This window comes from Ptychodera flava, chromosome 14 (genome assembly GCF_041260155.1).
Source record: "Ptychodera flava strain L36383 chromosome 14, AS_Pfla_20210202, whole genome shotgun sequence".
Lineage (NCBI taxonomy): Eukaryota > Metazoa > Hemichordata > Enteropneusta > Ptychoderidae > Ptychodera > Ptychodera flava.
Window position 1 is genome coordinate 26,503,186 of NC_091941.1, and position 5,061 is coordinate 26,508,246.

The following is a 5,061-nucleotide window of genomic DNA, read 5'->3' on the forward strand; positions in this document are numbered from 1 at the left end:
GTGGTACAGACCTTCTTTTAAAAAAATGTGAAATAACTTTCTCTGAAACGGTACCGTGTTCTCAAGAAGTTATAGGGAGTCAGAAAATCTCAGGCTGGCAGCTGAAGCTCTCGCTGAAATCTGGCTGACATGGTGAATACAATTTTGGGGTTTTTTGTTTTCTTTTTTTTTTTTAACTTTTATCCTATTTTTTGACCGACGTATCACCTGCCGCGGAGCCCATTCGAAATTTACTAAACGTTTTAATAATATTTTCGGAAACAGCACTGGCTCTGTGTCGCATCCTAAAAAGGCGATCCATTGTTGACGATTGACGCGGAAGTCACTAAGGCAACGATATAGGAAGTGCAATTATCACAAATTCCATTTTGCAAATCAGTTTCGGTTCTGTATATAAGGTCACGCTCCAGTTGCTAGGGAACAGTCTGTCCTTCACGTTTATGATTTGAAGTGGATGTGTTCATGATTGGCGTCTATACCCCTTGTAAAACATACTCACTGAATAAGTGAATGAGGTCACTTCGATGAGCGCCGACAATCGTGTGCTTTAAAGGATTGAAGACAGTCCACACACAGTCTGTGGATGGAAGTATGACTGACTGTATTGCTTTTAATACTGAGAACTTTCTGCAAATTGTTCTCCGCCTGATGAGGGGATTTATTTAATTATTTATTTATTTACATATTTATTTATTTATCTATTTATTCATTTACTCATTTATTCATTTAATATTATTTATTTATTTATCTGTTTTACATGTTCATAATTGATTCATCTATCTTGGTTAATTGACATTGTCTTTGAATGTTTGGCAACATGGAACTCTTTCCTTGTAAGTATATGATGACAGCAAGCACTGTCTGTATGGCGTTGTGTCGAACGCTTCTGAAGGCTTCGGCACTGCATCAATTCATGACTGGATGAACACTCCAATAGGCTTATGAAGTAAGATAATTTGCAACGTCTGACAGGTTTGATTATGTCGTCAACAGGTTTAAGGCACCCGCTAATATCACAAACTTCTGCGTCGTAAATCACTTAATTAACGAAACGCCCTGGTTCTGAGGGTGTGAGTTCAGTGAGTTCGAAGAAAGACGCATTGTCTCGGCAGCTGCTTTCGTATTCCCTGGCCGCGGCTTCCAAGAACCATAAATACCGCCACGCCATTTTGTTTAAAGGTGCGCAGGCGCGATTTCGGCATGTGAATAGTGTTAAAATGTATTTGACCAGTAACGTCCCGATGATTTATATGAGTAAGCCGTTCAACCGCCGTCAGATCAATTACGATGACGGAGGAGCTTTCGACTAGGTCTATAAATTTTGAACACCACTAACACTGCAAACCTTGCGAACCATTTCATTCTTGGCAATCATCAACATGAGGGCTGGATACTTAATTTTCGGTTTACAGGTAAGCTTAGACTTTGTTGGACATTGACAGGAAGGCCGACTTAGACGGATAAGCTAAAACTGTGATAAGAATTACTTCGAATACTTTCCTCCACAGTGTCATTCACTGGTCTTTCAGTTTTGAACATGTTTTTAAACCCACCTCTCCGGATTGTGAATCGCGCAGGAACTGTAACAGCACTACTAGGCAAGCCAAAATAACTAGGTCAAAGCACTTTTCGCTGACGTCATCATTCCAAGAACCCTTCCTCGCATGTGTTCAACGAGCACTGCTGTATGCGTTTCGTAGAACAACAATATAAATGGTAAATAGCATTTAGGTTTTTGAGAAAGCCTATTTCTTTCTCTTTTTATTTCATTTCTTATAAATTCGTCAACTGCTGCAGCCCTATTGTCAATTTCGGAGTATCGGCAATTAATTGATGTTCGGACCTGCTTACTGCTATACAGTGAACAAGTAGTGCACAGCGCACTAGGAACATGTTAGGCATGCTGCTTAAGGCATTGTCATATAGGCAGCGGCTTCTGTCAGCAACAACTAACACGGTGTATAGGGGCCACCGAACTCTGCTAATTTGTCACTCGTTTATTAATTTTTCGAAAAGAAAGTAACAATTTCACAACATCGAACACATCATAACATCGAACGGTGGTTGCAATGGTGGCAAGGGACGTCTCAAAAACTTCACATTTTCTATGAGTTCAAATCGTTCATTGTGCATTTTATAATTATATGGTCGAAAAACGCATGCATGCATGTACATACATACATACATGCATGCATGCATGCATGCATGCATGCATACATGCATACACACATACATGCATGCATGCATGCATGCATGCGTACGTACGTACGTACGTACGTACGTACGTACGTACGTACGTACGTACGTACATACATACATACATACATACATACATACATACATACATACATACATACATACATACATACATACATACATACATACATACATACATACATACATACACATCGTGCCTTTAAATTCAATGTTAGTTATTCACTTCATTTTTTTGCAAAATTCTGTAAATGCAGGAAAAAGTACTAGTTCTTTATTGAACGTTAATCTCTTATTTATGCCACTAACTTAAAGAGAAAATTTGTTACATATATCTTAAATTTCATTTCAAAATAAGTTAGCCTGTTGTAAACCCATAAAAGGTCATTGATTCATATTATCATTCAAATAAATGCTTGGTCTACGGCCGAAGTAAAAAAAAATAGACAAGCGTATTTATAGGCACTTAGTGTCATTATGGTCAGAAAGAGGGACATCTTTTATGACCTTCAATAATGTCTGTACTAATGCCGATACAGTGGTCTAGCCATGATTACACACAGCGGTGCTGAGTGGAATTTCGTAAAACTGTATTTTTTAATCGAGTTGTTTTGCAAATGAGATTGTCACAAAAATGTGTATGTCTGTCAAGTAACCTCGCAGAGTACATCAGCCATGGCTGTTTCTTGTCTATTTCTAACCTTCGAACCTTTCCACCTTTGACATTATGTCTAGTGCATCCGTGGTTTTCCCGCCAAAGCCCATAAAGCAGACGTGATGCACACGGGTAAAGGCGTGTACAGTCAAGAAGAAAAAGAGGTCGATTTTGACTTCATACAGATATCGCTGAACCGACCTAAAGTTGGATTAAAATAACGCGATTTGAAAGAACCGGCCTGCACTGAATGTAAACGTGTGACCTCAAAACCCATCCATTATCTACCCCTAGTAAGCAACTTTTTAAGGCCAGCGAGTTCCAAGATGATGTTCTGTGCACACATTCAATCCTGCACTCAGTGAAGACCAAGCTGAAAGTTGGCATTTTTCAAACCATATTTTATTTCGTTTATATATGTTAACACCGTATTTAGACACAAGTACTATGAACGCCAATGCAACATAGAAGAGGTAGGAAGGAGGTCATTGAATTTCATTTGATTATATTCTTGTAAATTGGTCACTTTCATGACCCCATACAAAGTTACATCCCAATACTTTGGTATGAGTGGCATTAAAAACTAAATATTTAGTGCGAGAAAAAATGCACTCGTTCGTTAAAGTCAGTGACAGTGGTAATTCGTCAGCGAATTGTGTTAATATGGTTTGTAATCACTGAGTTTTCAACCGGAATGTTTGAGCCATAATTCATATATACCACGCTGTAAGGTCATGTAGGGTCATTGAAATGTTACTCCTTATCGTTCTGTTGACTTTCTACAACATTCATACCTGCGCGTCTACGCATGCGCTATAAAACAGACTCTACGCTATCACATCTGTTTACCTGAGCAGCTACAACAAGTATCTTACAAACAATTTGAACCCAAAAAAAAGTCATGCAGCATTTAAAAGGGCAATGTCAACGTCCTTATCCACTTCGAAGAATCCTTTATCACACTGTATACCTACTGCAGATTTGAAGGCTTTAAGTTACTCAATCGTGGAGGCAGACTTGCTCGTAGGAGGCGCCCTTTCGTGACAGGGACCCCTTTTTGCGACTCTTCCTTATTACGAATATATTGTTCAATTTAGATAGTATGTCGACTACATTTGGCAGATATGCTGCCTAAGACATGGGTAAACTACCAGTATTAAACTGCAACTTCGGCGAATTGAAGGCGAACATACAGCGCGTCGCCAAGTTTAGCTATCTCATTAGATATATTATACACGCACCTGATTAGTTATGAGGTAATCAGCCAATTAGAGACAGCATTGTCAGACTGGTCCACCACATACGGCCTTAATGTAGTACGTAATTTTTGCCTCATTGATTTTCTACCACCATAGTTATGAAGGGGTCAAAGGGACACAGTCGTCGCTTTCAATGATTTTGTGTCAAGACATATCTCTTCAATTATTACCACAATTTGAATTCAAATAATAGTAATAAAATAAACCTTCATCGAGGTTAACAGTTCACGGACACATGGTATCCACTCATTAACAATTTTTGATGGATACCAAAAATTGACAAATTGTTTACTGCATCGGCCCTGTCTACTTGTGGATTTGAAGATGAGCTTTGCCGACAACTCTTTCAGCATAATTCAGGGTTCTGACCATTGAATAGACTTCCGACCAATGTATTGGATGGACATTCCCTCCCGTAACGTTTTGCATATGATGTCTGACAAGGATGCAACAGGACCATTTTAAAAGCAAATATAAAATGTGGATCGGGCTATATGAACAAAATGAAAGTTGTAGACTTGAACATCTATATACCACTGCACTTAAGACATAAAATGTTCGTGATACATTGTAAATGAAGTTATTGGACTTGCACTTACGAAAAAAAAATAATCTTGACTCAACTTACAGCTATATATTAGTAGGTCAAAGGTCATCTGAAGCCATCCCAACTTTATGAAAAAAGTTTTCATTGCATAATGGTCCATATGCAAGAGAAAGCAAACTACTGACTTTTGCAGTTACTGAGATACAGGAGAGAAGGTCAAAGGTCATTCTAGCTGCCAAAATTGTAGAATGCCCCTCGGGGTCAGACACTCCAACTCTCAAATTTTTTACAATACTTTTCTGGTCTACCGCTCTTTGGGGCTCATTTTGAAGCTCGTGAACTTAAAGTTTCCACAGTCTTTAACATATTTTTAGAAAGTCGACAGT

At 38.6% G+C, this 5,061-nt stretch overlaps 1 protein-coding gene and 1 long non-coding RNA gene across 7 annotated transcripts in view; one reads left to right on the forward strand and one right to left on the reverse strand.

The window, feature by feature from the left end:
* The first annotated feature begins 1,241 nt into the window (after window positions 1-1,241).
* Window positions 1,242-5,061, forward strand: part of LOC139149941 (uncharacterized) — a 17,047-nt gene continuing 13,227 nt past the window's right edge. The window contains exon 1 of the long non-coding RNA XR_011556172.1: window positions 1,242-1,412. This is a non-coding gene — a long non-coding RNA (uncharacterized lncRNA). The remainder of the gene's footprint in view (window positions 1,413-5,061) is intronic.
* The window catches only part of LOC139149939 (fos-related antigen 2-like), an 86,255-nt gene continuing 84,443 nt past the window's right edge, over window positions 3,250-5,061 (reverse strand). For 5 of the 6 annotated variants that reach the window (XR_011556170.1, XR_011556169.1, XR_011556168.1 and 2 more), the window contains 2 exons: window positions 4,581-5,061; window positions 3,250-4,110 (listed from right to left, as the gene is read on the reverse strand). The exon at window positions 4,581-5,061 is cut by the window's right edge and continues 869 nt beyond it. The gene's annotated coding sequence lies outside the window, so the exon portion shown is untranslated. The other variant, XM_070722005.1, reaches the window with a different exon arrangement.